General features: G+C 34.9%; 1 protein-coding gene across 1 annotated transcript in view; it reads left to right on the top strand.

Moving 5' to 3' along the window:
* LOC129230639 (putative fatty acyl-CoA reductase CG5065) overlaps positions 1 to 18,827 on the top strand; it is an 85,267-nt gene that overhangs the window by 31,003 nt on the left and 35,437 nt on the right. Inside the window, exon 2 of the mRNA XM_054865055.1 lies at positions 4,759 to 4,860. The gene's annotated coding sequence lies outside the window, so the exon portion shown is untranslated. The remainder of the gene's footprint in view (positions 1 to 4,758; positions 4,861 to 18,827) is intronic.

Here is an 18,827-nt window from a genome sequence, read left to right as displayed (position 1 = left end):
CGCATCACTTTCGTGTAAAACGAGGATATTCTGTAACACTTTTCAACAAAAACAATGTTCAGTTTTTGTGCTTCATTTGCGTTATTTCTATCCCTTAAATGCAAGCATTAATATTTCTTGTTGCTTCAAAAAGGGTTTTAAAATGATGCTTCATGTGGTTTCTCAGATCTTATCGCTTTTTATCGTATTCAGTGTTTAGTTTGACTGCATAAATGTGTAAGCAGCTCTCCACCTACTCAATTTTGTTTAAACTGGATAAAATATTCACCTATACTGCGCGATGTCATGTAGCATTGTATGCATCCGGTTTCCTCATTCTAAATTCTACCGAAGCTTCACATGCAAGATAATAGTATCGGTTTGTCCTTCACAGAGCGATCACTTGTATTGTGAACATTTCAGTGTCGCGTTTTTCATTTATGAAGGCACCTTTCATTATTTTGACTCACACTTATTTACTGAGGCTGAGGTCTTCTACCTGAGTTACGTGGAACGTTTACAAGGTTTACGCAGATGATCATTTTTTCTCAAAGTGCCAGAATTTTTGTAAAAGATCGAATTTATTCATGGAATATATTGGAAAAAAAAAACCTCATACACTTACCTTACCATTCCCATTTATTATCTCACTAGTGGTATCCGCACGGCTTTACCCGAGTAGAAAATTAAAAGGTCATTTGGTTCGCCTGCATATTTACAAATAATGGATGATGAATTTCTCGTCAATTTGCTATGTTAATTTGCTCCCCCATGGTCGCATATGGTAGTTTGCTCGTCCACGTTATGGTAATTTGCTAGTCCACGTTATGGTAATTTGTTTGTCCACGTAATGATAATTCGCTCAGTAAAATGTTCTTAAAATTGGAATAGAAAAAGAACAAAATCGAATTTTCGAAACATCGTTTGGAGGTGCTCACCGCTATGCTACGAACTAATTTTGCGCAAAATTTCATGAAAATCGGCCGAACAGTCTAGGCGCTGTGCGCATAACTGACAGAGATCCATATATCCAGACACACAGACTTTCAGCTTTATTATTAGTAAAGATTAAGATCGTTTGTTGCGATAAAATAGAGATGTAATTTAAATTTTGTAAATATTGCTACAAATTCTGTAAATAGTAATTTTTTTTGTGATTAATTTGTCGTAATCTAGCTAAATTTGGCGTTTATTAAATTATCTTTCATCTAAAATTATTATAGTAACGTAACCTGTAAATAGTTTCTTCTTATGAATATACAGCCCCCGTACATTCGACTGAAGTAAACGGTTCCCCTGTTTTTTCATTGATAAGGTTTGTAAATGAATAAAAAGAAAATATAGAAGTAAACTTCGGGAATCTTGTGGAATATTTGAGAGGTCTCCTTCGAGATTTATAAATAGCCACGGCCGACGGCGGGCGTGAGTCTCGAGTGAGTTTTTGCTTGTGAATCGTGTCAGCGGTACGCTGGAGAGCATGTGTATTAGCTCTGTTTTGTGAAGCCTTTTGAGCTGTATTTTTGCGTATCTGGATGTAAATACGTGTGTAACCGTTGAGTTTACGGTGTTAATGGATATTTGCTTAATTGCTGATGATTGATTTAGCAGTTGTAACTACGCTTCCTGTACATACTGTAAATAAATCTCCCGTGTTTTCTCAAGAACTGTGTCGTCATTTCAAGAAAGTTTGAAGTTGTATCACGAACGTTTAACAATACATATAAACAGGATTTAGCTTCGATATCGTAGTTCCTTTGGAAAAACGGTAAGCTTAAGGGTCCTCTGTGTCCACAGTGTATAAAGGTTGAATACCGCTTCGCTACAGAACATGATGATAATTCTGTCAGTTCGTTCAAAAGTCGGTTTAGTTCTCGTATTATTTTTTGGTCGCTTTCCAAAATAGCTAGAATTTAAAAGCATTGTTGGTTAAACAAAGCATTAAATTCAACTTTATAATTTTGAGAATCTTGAATCATCATGAAGAAAATAAATCATTTTACTGAAAGTTAACTTGTACAATACAGCTATTCATAAAAAAAATTAATCTTTAAATAATTGGAAATTTTAACCCATTGTTATAATTCCGAAACTTTTATTTAATGGTGTTTGGCCTATGTAATTTGCTGGAACGACGACTAGTTGCTCATTCTGTCCGTGTATTCCACACAGTGGGCGCAATAGCATATTCATCATTTCTTTTTTAATATTTTTCCGAGTGAAAAATATTTCCGCCCCCATATTTTCCCATTTTGTACGCAGTTTGCAATTAGACGCACACACGCACAAATCAACCAAATAATCTGGAATCATTTTTATTCTAGGAATGAACAATGTGGTGTTAGTAGTGCGTATTAAATCGCACTTTTTCTTCCTATTTTTAATGCTAAAATGCATTTGCCACTTGATGTGAGGAAATTTCTTCTATTGTGTAGAAAATTTGCAGCCTTTCAATTAGTTGTGCAATAGAAAAAATATTTTTGTCAGTTGCAAAAACAAAGTGTGCTTTCATTGTAGATTCGTTTTATTTTAGTAAAATTTGAAAAATATTTTTAAATTTCTTATCAAAATTACTTTAAATAATTTACAGCAGTTGTTTTGCTTGAGTTCCTAATGTGCAAAACTTAAAACTCAATCCTACTATAAGCTGCTTAAAAGGAAATAAGTCACAAAACCAGTGAAAGAATTACAGGTTTAGGGCCCACCGCAATAAATTTTTGGGACTCCGTTAGAGATGAACATAAAATATTTTTCATGTGCCTTTTGGACCTTCTTCGGAAGTCTTCTGCAATTGCAACATTTGCGACATGGTAAATCCGTCTCTGCAAAAAAAGAAAATAATAAACTCGTATATTCTTATAAGAAGGTACGCAAGTTCTAGATTCGTCACGAATGACGCGTGAAAACAGTATTAAATATTGAAATAGAGAGTAGTTGAAAAGTAATGTTTCTATACACAAATCTACGCTTATTCGAGTTATCTCGAATTATACATTGTAAAATGCTTAGTGTTTCATGGTCTCAAGACGATGTGGTCAGCTGGTGAATGGTGATAGTAACCCATCGTTCCTTGTTATATCGTTCATTGGTATATATCGCGCTCTTCCTTTGTCTTCCGAAAAGTTATATTTAACAAAAATTGTTGCTTTACAGTCGACATCACAGGGGAGGGGGAAAAAAAGCATTTCTTAGTAAAAATATTTTCTTCTTTTTTCAATCAATGAACAAGTATGATAAATAAGATAAATAAATACCTGTGTGCTGAAAAGTGAAGTAAGAAATAACAACGTCAGAAAGTACAAATTGCAGATTACTGCAGACACGTGTTTCGGCGTTATAAGGGACGCCTTTTTCAATGCAGAAATAAATGAGCTTATGGATGAAAATACATCCGACAAAAGCCTTCAAAACTAGTATGTTTCCCATCCATCTAAATTCGTTGGAAGTTTAAGCTGCAACTTTCGGTTCGTATTCCACTATAAGACAATAGAAATATTTTAAATTATTTTTTTAAGAACAATTGGTGAACTCATTTTACTTGGATTTTATAAGGAAAATCGCCCATATAAGATAATATTTTTTTTTTGAAGATGCAATGTCATTATTTTGTTTTTTTAATTGAATCGTACCTTTTATGGCCTCGGTTGTATCGCGCTTTTCTGTTGTCTCCCAACCAGTGCGATATAACGAGGGATTACTGCGTTAGCATAAGTAAAAATATTTTAAATAATACTTATTATTATTAAAAGAACAATTGGTAAACTAATTCTACTTTGGTTTTCTAAAGAAAATCGCTCGAATATGAAGAAAAAAAACTAATCTTTTTGAAGGTGCACATGTCATTAATTTGTTCGTTAGTTGGATCATCACTTTTCATAACCCTATTTATTTCGGGTTTTCGGATATATCGGGCTTTTCTGTTGTCTACCAACAAGCGCGATATAGCGAGGGATTACTGTGTGTATTTTACTCAGTCACCTTCATTAAACAGAACTCAAAACTCCTTTTAATCTGGGGGGAAAAAAAAAAAAAAAAGAAAAAAAAAACTTAAAATTAGAATGCTAATTTATTTATTAAAAAACTTTAGCCTCTTAACAATCTTTTGTTGCTTCCAAGACTGTAAGCACTTTCAGTTTCGTGTATTGAACTTCTTCCTTCCGAACCTTTTATCATCATATTCATATTGTTTATTTGTGTTGTTGAGTTCCGCTATTTTAGAACAAGGGATTCTATAATCTAAAATAGTTCCGTGAATAAGTCATCGATTCTGATCTGAGATAATATTTGACAAAAAGGCGAAAGTTCAAGAGTATCTTCAGCAATTTTCTCTTCTTATGGCTACTTATCAGATGTTAAAGCAAACCCGATTCCTTCATTGATATTCACTCAACATTGGAAACCAACCATCACGTCAATTCTCGGTGCGAAGTTCGATTATTGTCGCGTGTTCGGCTGCCTCTCGCGATCATTTCATGCGAATTTTATTTTATTCTTCGCTATTGGATTTTCAAGCATTTTATATTTCTCATATTTATTTTTGCTGTTGAAGGTAGATGACTATGCAATCTTTGTTCCTTCTTATTTTTTGAGCGCATGAAGTTAAAAACATTAATGTATTTTTTAATGAGACGTTAGTATATATATTATGTTAACTATCATGAAAAACGGGAACAATCCCCATCAAACTTGTTTTGATGAATTTTCCTTTTGTTTTGAATATATTATGTTTCTTTAAATTTTGTGTGCTCTCCTTTGACTAATATTTAATAAATTTTTTTTCAGCCAGTACAAAATGGAAAACATTTGCTCAATACTCATTTATTTGTAATCATTTTCGTCCTGTCTTAAGATTTAAATATTTATAGTAAACCAATTGCATTTGTGGTAAGTAATTTTCTTTATTTCTTTGCTAGTTTTGCATTTTGAATTATATTGGACTTTTTATTTCATTGGCAATTTTAAATACATATTTGCTTGATTTCCACTTAAATTAATGAAATAATACCAAAAACGGCCTAGTTCTCGCTCTTTGTTGGTGAGTATACTAAGTATTAGTTTAAGTGTTTATATATATATATATATATATATATATATATATATATATATATATATATATATATATATATATATATATATATATATATATAGTATATGATTTTAGCAATTTTCTTTTTCCCCACAAGCATTTCTTAAGTCGATTTTTATTCAGTTTCATTACCTTGAAATCAGAAACTCAATTTTTAGGAGGAAAAAAAAAGGGGGGGGGCATTAAAAAAAAAAAAAAGAAAGAAAGAATGCTTCTCTAACAATTCAGGCACAAGATACTTCTTCGGATCCGCACATTTTTACTTTTTTGAGTTTCCTCTTTTTTTCTTTTTTCCAGAAATTTTTATATTTCTCAACTTTTTCTTTCACATTTTTTTGCTGTGTTTGTTTGTGAAATTATTACTCCTATTTTATAGCTGGCTGTGGTTGAAAAAATATTGAAATAGAAAAAAATATTGAGACAGAAATCGAGAAAGGGGGGGGGGATGCGCGGTGACTGCCCCCCCCCTTTTGTATGTCCCTTTTATACTTTTCGCATGCCTTTTTCTCCGAAAATTTTCAATAATCAGTTTTTGATTTTCAAGGTTTTCTGTCTCAGTTCTATTTTTAGCATCTATTTGTTAAATTGCAATCTTTTTGCATCCATGACAGGAATTGAAATTTTTGCATTCAGAATGTTCTACAATCTTCTTTAAAGTGTAGACGTATAATTTTTACCATTATTTTAATTTAGTTAAATTTTTTAGTCTTTCATATTTGCAGAGGCAAATAATAATTCTTATCCTTTAAGGAAGAATAGTACTTAAACGAGTTTTCCTTATGGAACAGGAACGAATACAACTTCTCGGATCAAAGGTTCCCGGATAAAAGGTTCTGCACTGTAAATGATTAAAAAGCGTTTTGAACAAAATGGTGAAATAATAAATGCATAGGAAGAGAATAAAATAAACTCTTTTTTAAATCACTTTTACTAGATTCTTTGTTAAGATCTACATGTATTTTGCAAGAATTAATAGCTGTTCAAATAATTGAAAACAAATTTTTCCCTCTAAGGCTTATTAAATTCTCCTCCGGGATTTCGAACTTTTCAGTTTATGTGTTATGACATAAACGCAGTTCTTGGTACGTAACTAGGTCATTTTTGGACAGGGGAAAGACCTCTGCTCGGCTCCCCCACCCCCACCAGCCACGTATAATAGAAATATCTTTTGGGAGGGGCCAAAGCAAAATATTATGAGAAATTTCGAGATTTAAATTTAAAAATATTAAGTCCTTACAAATACAAAAGTGACGACCAGCAACAGGCTCTGGGCCCAGCTAGACTGGTCCTAGTCAATTTACCATCCCCAGTGAAGATCAATGGCCCTCTTAAAACTGTCTACTCCTTTGCTCATTACCACCTCTTCCCGTAAGCTGTTCCAAGGTTCCACTACCCTGCTAAAATAATAATTTTTCCTAATATCCATGTTAGCCTGAGATTTAAATAGCTTAAAACAATGACCCCTTGTTCTGTTTTCAGTGCTAAACTTTAACCCTGTAACATCTTTCGTTTTAATAAATTTAAACAGCTGAATCATGTCCCCTCGGTCTCTTCTTTGCTCAAGACTGTACATTTTTAACCTTCTAAGCCTGGAATCATAATCTAAGTGGGAAAGTCCACTTATTAGCCTTGTAGCCCGCCTTTGAACCCTTTCCAATACATTAATGTCTTTCTTAAGATAAGGAGACCAAAACTGAACAGCATACTCCAAATGGGGTCTTACCAAACTTCTATATAAGGGCAGAAGAACTTCTTTAGATTTATTTGAAATAGATCTATTGATAAACCCAAGCATCTTATTGACTTTGTTGCTAGCAATGCTGCACTGTTGGCTAAACTTTAAATCCTGACTTATTAGGACCCCCAGATCAGTAACTTTGTCTGCCTGACTAATGACTGAACCTTGCAAATAATAACTTGTACACTTATTTCCATGCCCTAAATGTAGCACTTGACATTTCCCAACATTAACAGCCATACCCCATTTATCAGCCCACTCCGTAATATGATCTAGATCCTCTTGCAGCTGATTTGCTTGTTCTTCATTTTCTACAGTCCCCATAACTTTGACATCATCAGCAAAACAATTCATGTAAAGAAAATGTTAAGGCAACTATCTAAAAACTAAATTAACTTTATTTGGATTCTACATACGAAAGGGCTTCCAAACTGCCCTTGCTATTCGAACTGCCACGAGACGACCAACATCAACAAAAATCAAGCTATCGAATGCCACGAATCCACGATACATGAACAGAAAGACATCTAACTAAATTGAGCCGAGAGGTGGAAAATTTGCATATCAAAAAGCGCCCTCTTGCGCACAGGTATACTCGAGGATTTTTATGGAGATTTTCCACAGCTCCCCACCATGAACTCGAAGAGTTCATCAATAGAACCTATAAAAATAACTATAACAAAGGCAAATACATAAGGAAATTCTTCTCCTCAATAAACAATAACGAATGCAATAACTATAGTTTGCTAAATTATAAAGATTAATATACCATAAACCATATGGTTACAAACTTATATAAAATGTAATTTCTATTTTTGAATTTTTTGTTCAGACATATTTACAATTTTAAACTTAAGTTAACAAAATTAATTTTACTATAAACAAGAGGTTTTTTTTTTTTTTTCAAAATTAATGAAATATTTAAGCAAATTATTTTAAGAAGTTAATCAAAGTCCAACATTACAAATACTTCAAAATTTTGAAGGAAAAAAAAAAGAGTTTAAAACAAATTATTTTCAATAAACTTTTCGACTGATTAATCATAAAAAGGATACGTGAAACCAGTTCATTCACAAAGTTCAAGGGGATATATCAGCTGCACTGGTTTTCTGAAAAGTCCCTTTTTGGTTTTGACGACACAAGCTCTGATATGTCCATCTCTACCTTTAAAAGTTTCTTGAACGATTCCCAAGTCCCATAGTAGTTTAGATTTTGAAGTTCCTTCGACGAGCACTACATCATTCATCTTTACTTTGTGAACGTTAGGCGATTTGAAATGGTGAACTGTTTTCAAATTAAGTAGATATAGTTCTTTCCATTTAACCCAAAAATGTTTCAAAAGTGTCGTTTGATACTTCTTTCTTTTTAATAAGGACTCTCTTGTTGACACTCGATTAACTAACTCAGCAAAATTAAATGGATAGTCGTGATTTTTCCTTCCATATAGCAAAAAGTCAAGAGGAGTTAATGGCTTGGGCTCAGAAAAATTATCAGTAACGTATGTTAAAGGTCTCGAATTAACGACGTATTCGATTTCAGTCAAAACAGTTGAAAGTTCTTCAAACGTGAGAAGAGCTTTTCCGAGAACTTTTCTGAGTGGATCTTTCACTGATTCTACGAGACGTTCGTAAAATCCGCCCCACCAGGGCGCCCTTTCTACGATAAACTTCCAATTAATGCCACGTGAAGATATAAAATCTTTAAATTCCGAATCTTGTAGAATGTCATAGAAGTACATTAGATCTTTATTTGCGGCTTTGAATGATTTTGCGTTATCTGAATAAACAACGCTGCAACTACCTCGCCTGGAAATGAATCTTCTAAAGGCTAGTAAGAAATGCTTTATAGACATGGAGGACACTAATTCTAAGTGAATTCCTCTAGTTACAGCACAGGTGAAAATTGCAAAATAAGCCTTTTTAACTTCCTTATCACATTTGTAAAGAATAGCTCCTGCAAAATCAAGGCCACAAATTTCGAAAGGTGGATTCTCTACAATTCTGTCTTTCGGAAGTTGCGCTGTTATTTCGTTTGCTGGTTTGGATTTGTATTTTCTACAAATAAAGCATTTTCTAATTACTTTCTTCACGAGTTGTCTCCCCATCGCTATCCAAAACTTTCTTCTAAGCATTACTAGAGTAGCTGTTACTCCGATATGGAAGTTCTTAGTATGCTCATGTAAGATTAATAATTCCGAAAATTTAGAGTTTTTTGGTAGAAGGATGGGTTGTTTCTCGTGTAGAGAAAATTCTGATTCATCTAATCTCCCTTTTATTCGCAAAATATTCCTGGGATCTAAGAAAGGTACTAGAGAACGAATTTTTGAACCATTGCTAACTTTTTAAGATCTTTCTAAATCGACTATTTCTAACCAATAAGCTTCTTTCTGGATTTCTTTAATCCAGTATTCTTCAGACAATTTAAGCTCATTTGTTTCGAGAGCACCTTTATTTTTCGACGTATTTCTTGCGTTGTGTATAAATCGAAATACGAAGGCAGTTACTCGCAATAGTTTGAGATAACTGCTAAATTTATCAATGTTTATGAGCTTTTCGCGATTTTCGAGGATTACTTCATTTTGCGAAACTTCTCTAAATTTACTCTTTAGTTCTAGGTCATGATTGCTGATGTTTTGGGCCTCTATTTTTGGCCAAAACTGCTCCGTTTGGCTAAGCCAGGGTGGTCCGTGCCACCAAAGTTGACTATCTTTCAATTCCCGAACAGATATTCCTCTGCTTACAATATCGCTTGGATTGTCCCTCCCAGGACAAAAATTCCATTTCGGTGGTTCAGTCAGTCTTTGAATCTCCTCTATCCTATTTTTGACGAAAGGTTTGTAACAGGACGGTTCTCCTCTAATCCAATGGTAAACTATAGAGGAATCCGTATGATCCAGGTTCATTGATGTATGGAGTCATTGTAAACGGGATTGGATTGCTAGGGATGGCCTGCATCTGAGCTCTACAGGGGTCAAAATGGTTAGTGGATTAATTTTAAGGGCTTCGGAGTCAAAAAACTAAGTTGGAATGGGGGGCATGGTTCAAGCATCAGGTATCGAGAGAATGAAATTTTTTTGGGTATTGCTAGAAATGGAAATAAAGTGATGAACAAGAGTAGTAATGTTAACAATTGTAATTTAGGAAATTTCAGGGTGTTAAATAAAAGCAACTTAGGCATGCTTAAAGTTTTCTATACCAATGCTCGCAGTATTAGGAACAAGATGGATGAATTGAAAAGCATAGTTATGGATGAGAAGTTGGATGTTATTGGAATTACAGAGACATGGGCTACCGAATCTGATGCAGAGTTATTACATATTGCTGGGTATAATTTGTTCAGACAGGATAGAGTAGGTAAAAGAGGTGGTGGGGTTTTATTTTATGTTAGAGACAATTTTATTTGCAATGAATTGGTCATAAATGATAAGCCTACTGATATTGATATGGTTTGGCTGGAGTTGATGAGCAGTAAGGGCAAAAAGCTACGGTTTGGAAACATTTATAGGCCACCTAATTCAAACCAGGGACAAGATGAACAGATGTACCGTATTATTAGTGACATGTCCAGTAAGGGATCCGTTATCATAATGGGGGATTTCAATTTTCCGGGTATTGATTGGAATAATTTTTATTCTGGTAATGGCAAAGAAGAGGAATTTTTAAAAATAATTGGTGACTGTTTCTTAGATCAAGTTGTAACTCAGGGAACTCGAGAGGAGGCAATTTTGGATCTAGTTTTTTGTGACATAGGTAGTTTTGTTCAGGGGTTGAGTGTAGGGGAGCATATTGGAGATAGTGATCATAACAGCATTAGGTTCCGGGTTAAATTTGAAGTGTGCAAAGATGATAATTTTAGGTTTGTGCCCAATTTCAGAAACACCGTTTTTGTTGCACTTAGGCAGAGCTTGAAAGAGGTTTTTTCGTCAGGGTTGGAAAATAGCGACGTAGATCAGAAATGGACGGAATTTAAGGATAAACTTGCTAAAACCGTTGGGGACTATGTTCCATTTAGGAGAAAAGGTGTTAGTACCAAAATTTGGCCCATGTGGTTCTCCAGGGAGACTAAAGAAGCTCTTAATTATAAGCAAGCCACTTTTCGTAAGTTTAAAGAAACTGGTCAGAGTGCAGAGAGACTCCAGTATAGTAAGGCAAGGCGAAATTTTAAGTATTTGGTACGGATTCAGAAAAGGGAATTGGAGCAAAGGCTGGCAGATGACATTGATGGGAATCCTAAGAGGTTTTTTGCTTACGCTAATTCTGGGAAAGCTCGAAACAGTCAAATTGGGCCTTTGGTTGATGAGTATGGAAATTTAATCCAAAACGATAGGGATATTGCAAATGTTCTAAATAACTTTTTTTCCAGTGTGTTTAACGATAACTGTATCTCAACAGTTGACACTAACAAGACACAAGCTATTATACAGCTTGAGGATTTTGTATTTTCCAGGGAGGAGGTTTTATTTCATTTGAAAAAGATTAAAGCAACTAAAGCTCCGGGACCAGATAATATTTATCCAAAAATTTTAGTAGAATGTGCAGAGGAATTAGTGGATGTTATTTTGATTATTTTCAATGCTTCTTATAACTCGGGGACGGTGCCAGAGGACTGGAAGCTGGCTAACATAACGCCACTCTTCAAGAAGGGGTCTAAAGGTATTGCTGGGAATTATAGACCTGTAAGTTTGACTTCGGTGATTTGTAAGATTTTCGAAACTTTGATCAAAATTAAGATCATGATGTTCTTAGAGACTAATAGTCTGTTGACTAGTTTGCAGTATGGTTTCAGGAAAGGTAAATCCTGTACTACTAATCTATTGCATTTCTACGACAAGGTTACCTCAGCTTTAGATAACAAAAAATGTGTGGATGTTGTTTATATTGATTTTCAAAAAGCTTTTGACAAGGTACCGCATGTTGCTCTTCTCAGCAAGTTAGCTGACATTGGAATAGGAGGAAAAACTTTACTTTGGGTAAGAAATTGGCTTACTGGTAGGAAGCAAAGAGTAGTTGTGAGAGGAAATTACTCTAATTGGAGTGATGTTTTAAGTGGGGTTCCTCAGGGATCAGTTTTAGGGCCTCTTTTGTTTATTATATTTATGAATGACATCAATGAAAATATTTCTAGAAGCATGAATTGTTTTGCTGACGATGTAAAAGTTATGGGGATTGTCGAAAATGAAGAACAAGTAAAACAGCTGCAAGAGGATTTAGATCATATTACTAAGTGGGCAGATAAATGGGGTATGGCAGTTAATGTAGGGAAATGTCAAGTGCTACACTTAGGTCATGGAAATAAGCGTATGAGATATCGTTTACAGGGTTCAGTCATAAATCAGGCAGAAAATGTTATGGATCTGGGTGTCTTTATAAATCAGGACTTCAAGTTTAGTCAACAGTGCAGTATTGCTAGTAACAAAGCCAACAAAATGCTTGGGTTCATCAATAGATCTATTTCAAACAAATCTAAGAAAGTTCTTCTGCCTTTATATAGGAGTTTAGTAAGACCTCATTTGGAGTATGCTGTGCAATTCTGGTCGCCTTATCTGAAGAAAGATATTTTTGTATTGGAGAGGGTTCAAAGAAGGGTAACTAAATTAGTAAGGGGACTCTCAGATTTAGATTATGATACCAGACTTAATAGGCTTAACATGTATAGCCTAGAGCAAAGGAGAGTCAGAGGGGACATGATTCAGTTATTTAAATTTATCAAAATGAAAGATGTAAATGGATTAAATTTTTGCGGGGAAAGCAGGACAAGGGGTCATTGTTTTAAGCTATTTAAATCTCAGGCTAACTTGGAAATCAGGAAAAACTACTACTTTAGCAGGGTCGTGGGCACTTGGAATAGCTTACCGGAAGAGGCGGTAATGAGCAAGGGAGTGGATAGCTTTAAGAGGGCCATTGATCTTCATTGGGGACTAATTAATTGACCAGGACCAGCCTAGCTGGGCCCAGAGCCTGTTGCTGGTCGTCACATTTGTATTTGTATTTGTATTTGTAAAAAAGCAGGACTTCTCAAATTTTAAAGCTTTAGAGACTTTAGCACACAACCTGGCAGAAAGCAGTGCTCCCATCAATTCCAACCTCGGCAAAGAAAGAGTCTTTAACGGGGCAACCCTGCTCTTGGAAGTGATAAAACTAGTTGTTATAGTCCCGTCAGTCTTAATGACTCGAAAATATATTACAGTTCCGTAGGCCTTTTTAGATGCATCCGAAAGGAGTGCAGTTGCACATCAACTGTGTAAGAGTCCGTGAAATGATAAAAGCGAGGGATTTCAACTAAACTTAAGTCCTTCAGTTCAAGACACCATTGACTGAAAAGTTTTTTTATAACTTGGGGCATTTCCTGGTCCCAAAGAAGACCCATTTCCCAGACACGTTGAATGAGAATCTTCAAACGAATTACGTAAGGAGCTACAAATCCTATAGGATCAAAAATTCGACCAGCAACTTGCAACAGGAATCTTTTTGTATCAATTCCTTTCGATACAAGGGATATCAGATTTTCTACGTTAAAATAAAATAAATCTCTGCCAGCGTCCCAGGAAATGCCTAATACTTTATAGTTTATCATGTTTTAACCAATTGTGTTTGATGACGTTTCAGTAGAAAACCCGTTCTTCTCCCAAAGTTTTCGCAATTCAGCAGAATTAGTAGCCCACTTGTGCAAGGGCATATTTGCTTCTCTAAAGATCTGGACGCATTCTAAACTAGTTGCGTATGCCGATGCAACAGTATTTTGACCTCCTATGATGTCATCGACGTAACAAAATTTGTTTAACAGTTCGTGAGTTTGCGGAAAAATAGAATACTTCTTCAAATGGTGTTTAATAGTAGCACATAAGAGAAAGGGGGAACTATTTATTCCGAAGAGAACACGATTGAACTTTAGAACTTCTAAAGAGTCTGAAAAGGAATATGGATTTTCAGTCCAAAAAAACTTTACATTTTTATCCGACTCGTCAATTGCTACATTCAAAAATGCCTGTTTAATATCAACTGTGAATGCAATTGGATGCTTTCAAAATGATAACAAAAGTTCAAACAAATCAGGATACAAATTAGGTCCAATATGCAAACTATCATTTAACGAAAACTTGCCCTTTTTATGTGAAGACGCATCGAAAACAACTCTCAGCTTACTAGACACCCTATCATCTCGAATTACTGCCCTATGGGGCAAATAGAATTCTGGACTATCTGCTACACTTGATTCAGGAACACGCTCTACAATGTTTTGCTCTATGTAATTATTTACAACCTTCCTATACTCGGCATACAAAGAATGATCATTTTGAAACCTGTAGCACAATTTTGAAAATCTTTCATATGCCACTTCGTAATTGTTTTCAAGCGATTCTTTAAAATTATCCTTCCAAGGGAGTTTAACTACATATCTACCATCTTGGAAGCGAATACTATCTTCGAATTCTCGTAAAATTTTGTTATCATTACAACTTACATCATCGTTAGCCGATTCGATTCCAAGATTTTCTAGTTGCCAAAATGTCTCTAATTGTTTTGAAATGTTTTCCTCAACCATTACTTTCATGGTGAAAGAATCACCTGAATTTCTATTTGAAGAGCCTGATATTCCAATTAAACACCACCCATAGAGCGACTCAGCAGCTACAAGTTTTCGATTAATACGTTTAATTCTACCTGTCATGACGTCATAATAGTTATCAGCACCGATTAAAACTGAAACACTAGCGTCCTTATTCAAAGTATCAGCTAATTTCAAACCTTTCAAATGCTTGCTATAAATGGAAATATCTATTGTAGGCGGCGGAATATGTGCCGCGGATATTTTTTCTATTTCTAACGTGTCGATTTCCAAATACGAATTCGGATCTTCTTTATTTTCCAATCTTATTTTAACTACATTAAACGTTTTTTCAATAGGAGACTTATCTCCGAAGGAATAAACTGTTAGATTTTCTTTTCGAATAATGGGAAGTTTCAACAATCTTGAAAATTTCCTATCTACAAAACTTCTTTGAGCCGCTGTGTCGGCTAACAAACGACAATTTCTATATTGATTATTATAACGAGCAACGACCGATGCGGTTTGCAATAAAACCCTTTGCGATTTGTTTTAAGTTTGACAAGAAGAAACGTTAGTAACATTATCATCAGATTCTTCTTGGGGCGGGGTGAAAGTTGTTTTATCCGAATTCTGATAAAACCGATAACAAAGTGTTTTGGGGTGCGATTTTAAACCACAAAACGAACAACCTTTTTCTTTCTTAAGCTTTGGACAAGAAGAAATTGAGTGTCTATTCGAAAAGCAAAAAAAGCAAAGTCTATTTCTTTTCAAATAATCCCGTTTCATTTCTATGCTTACCGAATCACACGAAACTGAATCATGCAAGTTCGAACCACAAAACCCACATTTTGAACTAGCAACTGTATGATTGACTAAGAGTTCAGCCGCTGAAGAATTGTAACTTTTCTGTTTTCGAAAAGTATCTCTGGTAAAAGATTTTGACCCGGAAGCGCCTCGATTGAGTTCTTGGAGCGGATGGGTCGAATTTTGTTTTTCTTTTATGGGAGAATGAAAAGATTGAGCTCTTTCGCGACTTTATTTCTTCACCTAAGAACTCGAGAAGAGCTTTCAAATCCCAATTATCGCTTTTATTCTTTCTACTAAATTCAAGAGTTAATTCAGAGGGCAATACTTTCAAAATTATCGGTGTTAAGAGATTACCGTACGATTCTGAATTTATTCCCAAGCTTTCTAAATTCCTGATTTCAGTTTCAGCTTTATCGTATAATTTTCTCAAACTCTTCGTATCACTTGTATTTTTTATGGGAGTCATGTTCAAAAGCGATCCTAAATGCGCATTAATGAGCAAATTCTTTTGTCCGAATCTAGATTTTAAAAGTTCCAAGGCTGCATCATAATTACTTTCTGTTAATGCGAATCCGGAAATTGCTTTAGCTGCAGCACCACCTACTAAATTCTTAAGGTAAATAAGCTTCTCAATTTTAGATAAGCCGCTATTTTTATCTATTGCATTTTCAAACTGACTAATGAATTCTAGCCAATACCTGTGGTCACCGTAGAATTTATTAACAGTTTTGGCAATTTAATCGACGACCTAGCTTCTTGATGTACTAGACCACTAGTTTCCAATGTTGAATTGGATAAATTAGCGGGGTTAATAGTAGGAGGTACAGCCGGAGGTGTTAAAGCTGCTATTCTTTGAGTATATTGACATTTATAGAAAATTAAATTTTCCATGAAATCTTCACATTGTTCAAATTCTTTTTCGATATCTTTTGCTTCGATAACATTAAGAAGCTCATTATCAGCCACTTTAAGACAGTCAATTTTATCAATTAATTGATTATATAATACTTCTAAATTACGCACATTTGTTTCATTTACTAAAGTGACGTCTAAACTTTTAACGAACTTAGTGGCACTGCATTTTAGCGCTTTATGCTTATTTTTTATCTTTTCAGCATCCATACTAATTGACATACAAATTGAAAACAAATAACTCACCCAAATTTCTTCAGTTACTATATCCAATGGTATGAAACAACAACGATGTCAATATAACATAAAAAGCACATTACTATTTGACGAATTCTAACTATCAAACGGTTATGCAGTACCTTGCGGCCGATGCGCCATAAAGAAAATATTAAGGCAACTATCTAAAAACTAAATTAACTTTATTTGGATTCTACATACGAAAGGGCTTCCAAACTGCCCTTGCTATTCGAACTGCCACGAGACGACCAACATCAACAAAAATCAAGCTATCGAATGCCACGAATCCACGATACATGAACAGAAAGACATCTAACTAAATTGAGCCGAGAGGTGAAAAATTTGCATATCGAAAAGCGCCCTCTTGCGCACAGGTATACTCGAGGATTTTTATGGAGATTTTCCACATCATGTTCCCAGAAATATTTTTGTGAATATCGTTCATAAAGACAATGAACAAAACAGGCCCCTAACACTGATCCTTGAGGAACCCCGCTTAAGACCTCACTCCAATTAGAATAATTTCCCCTTACAACTACTCTTTGTTTCCTTCCGGTCAGCCAATTTTTTACCCAAATGAAAGTTTTCCCTCCTATTCCTATATCAGCTAATTTGCTAAGTAGAGCAACATGCGGTACCTTATCGAAAGCTTTTTGAAAATCAATGTAAACAACATCTACAGGCTTCTTATTGTCCAAAGCCATGGTAACTTTGTCATAGAAATGTAATAAATTAGTTGCACAAGATTTACCTTTCCTGAAACGGTACTGAAAACTAGTCAATAGATTATTAGTCTCTAGAAAATTTACTATCTTAATTTTCATCAATGTTTCAAAAATTTTGCAAATCACCGAAGTTAGACTCACAGGTCTATAATTTCCCGCACTCCCTTTAGACCCTTTCTTGAAGAGCGGTGTAATGTTAGCCAGTTTCCAGTCCTCTGGCACTGTCCCCGAATTATAAGAAGCATTAAAAATGTTTGCGATTACATCTGCTAATTCCTCTGCACATTCAACTAAAATTTTCGGATAAATATTATCTGGCCCCGAAGCCTTAGTCTCTTTAATTTTTTTCAAATGAAGTAAAACGTCATCCCTGGAAAATACAAAGTCCTCAAGCTGTACTATAGCTTGTGTCTTGTTGGTGTCAACTGTTGAGTTACAGTTATCGTTAAAAACACTTGAAAAAAAGTTATTAAGAACATTAGCAATATCACTATCGTCCTGAATTAAAATTCCGTGCTCATCAACCAGTGGCCCAATATGACTATTTCGAACTTTCCCCGAATTAGCGTATGCAAAAAACCTCTTGGGATTCCTGTTTATGTTATCTGCCAGTCTTTGCTCCAACTCTCTTTTCTGAATCCGTACCAAATACTTAAATTTACGCCTTGCCTTACAATATTGGAGCCTATCCGCACTGTGACCTGTTTCTCTAAACCTATAAAAAGCAGCTTGCTTGTACTTTAGAGCGTCTTTAGTTTCCCTGGAGAACCACATTGGCCAAATTTTAGTGTTGACACCCTTTCTCCTAAAAGGAACATGATCCCTAACGGTATTCGCTAGATTTTCCTTAACCTCTGCCCACTGAAGATTCACATCGCTATTGTCCAATCCAGAAGAAAAAACTGCTTTCAAACTCTGAGTATTTCTGAAATTGGGCACAAACCTAAAATTCTCTACTTTGTGCATATCAAATTTAATCCCAAACCTAATACTGTTGTGGTCACTAATCTCCAATGTGTTCCCCTACACATCACCCCTGAACAGAGCCTTCCATGTCGCAGAAAACTAGATCTAAAATCGCGTCCTGTCGAGTACCCTGAGTTACAATTTGATCTAAGAAACAGTCACCAATTACTTTCAAAGAATCCTCTTCTCTGCTATTACTATGGTAAAAATTATTCCAATCAATTCCTGGAAAATTAAAATCTCCCATTATGATGACTGACCCCTTGCTAGAAATGTCACTAATAATACTAATCATCTCTTCGTCTTGACCCTGGCTTAAGTTGGGTGGCCTATAAATATTCCCCAAACGTAGTTTTTTTGCCCTTATTACTAATCAACTCCAGCCAAATCATATCAATCTCATTAGGTTTATCATTAATTACCAATTCATTGCAAATTAAAGTGTCTCTGACATAAAATAAAACCCCACCACCTCTTTTACCTACTCTATCTTGTCTAAACAAATTATACCCAGCAATAGATAATAAATCATCATCACTTTCGGTAGCCCATGTCTCGGTAACTCCAATAATATCCAACCTCTCGTCTATAATTATGCTTTTCAATTCTTCCATCTTGTTCCTAATACTACGAGCATTTGTATAAAAAAACCTTAAGTAAGCCCATCTTACTTTTATTTAATGCTGCACGATTGTTTGAATCCCAAGTGTTAAAATCTTCTCTCTTATTAGCCACCCTATTTCCGTTTCTACTAAAATCTTGATAGTTAGTACCCTTTCGAATTCTGCTCCTTAAACCATGCCCCCCATTCCAACTTAGTTTTTTGATTCTG

This window comes from Uloborus diversus, chromosome 9 (assembly GCF_026930045.1).
Source record: "Uloborus diversus isolate 005 chromosome 9, Udiv.v.3.1, whole genome shotgun sequence".
NCBI lineage: Eukaryota > Metazoa > Arthropoda > Arachnida > Araneae > Uloboridae > Uloborus > Uloborus diversus.
This window is presented reverse-complemented; position numbering and strand designations above follow the sequence as displayed.